Raw genomic sequence first — 1,157 nt, 5'->3', positions numbered from 1 at the left:
ATAGATAAAGATGGACGTTATTTGTCCTGGTCAATGAGGAGACTCAACAGAAAAAAGCAAGAAAGAAATAAGTGCACCCGAACATCTGACTGCAAATTCTTCCACTGATATCTGAATAAAAAGAGTAGAAAAAATTATAAGAGTACTACGAGGGAGAGGTATCTAATTTCTTTTTAAAATTTCTTATTAATTTTCTCTCGTGCTTTATCCTGTTGTGGTGAATGGGAAATAGGAACATACTACATTAATAACCATAGTATCCTCAGCGTGTGTAAAAGCAAATCAACGATACTATCTGAGTTTTGCAATATACAGATAGTTTTAAACATGTAACTAAACACACGTACACACGCATACGCCATACGCACACACTCAAATACATACACTCATACCCACATAATGTAATATGTTATCTACAAAAGACAACCTGTGTCTGTGGGACAGCGGTAGCCACTTCCTACATAATGTGGTCTAACAAATTGGGACAGAGAACAAGGTCAACATGGCGGGTCAGGGTGACCTGACAACCCGGGCGAACCTGAGCTGGCGGGGGAGAGAGAGAGAGAGAGAGAGAGAGAGAGAGAGAGAGAGAGAGAGAGAGAGAGAGAGAGAGAGAGAGAGAGAGTGTGAGAGAGAGAGTGTGTGTGTGTGTGAGAGAGAGAGAAGAGAGAGAAAGAGAGACAAAATGTGGAGAGAGAGAAGAGAGAGAGAGAGAGAGAGAGAGAGAGAGAGAGAGAGAGAGAGAGAGAGAGAGAGAGAGAGAGAGAGAGAGAGAGAGAGAGAGAGAGAGAAGAGACGGAGAAAGAGATCTGCGCGTTGCAGACCATACCAAGTAAACAACTTTTTGGACAAGTTTGCAGAGATAGATTTCACCAATCAGGTCGCTCAAGCTCGTCTTTCCTGGGTGGTTTTCTTTCCTTCACAGTGTGTCTCTTGTCTCGTCCGTCTTGTCTGTCTGTCGCTAAATTTGTATTTAATTTATTTATCAACCCTATCCGAACGTCGTGTTTTACAATCGTATCCATACGACGTGGGGAACTCTGTGCCACCACGTAACCCTATCCGTACGTCGTGTTTTAGTATCGTATCCATACGACGTGGGGAACTCTGTGCCACCACTTAACCCTATCCGCACGTCGTGTTTTAGTATCGTATCC

The sequence above is a fragment of the Aplysia californica genome, unplaced genomic scaffold, assembly GCF_000002075.1.
Source record: "Aplysia californica isolate F4 #8 unplaced genomic scaffold, AplCal3.0 scaffold00324, whole genome shotgun sequence".
Taxonomy (NCBI): Eukaryota; Metazoa; Mollusca; class Gastropoda; order Aplysiida; family Aplysiidae; genus Aplysia; species Aplysia californica.
The sequence above is the reverse complement of the archived record's forward strand: the minus strand, read 5'-3'. Positions refer to the sequence as shown.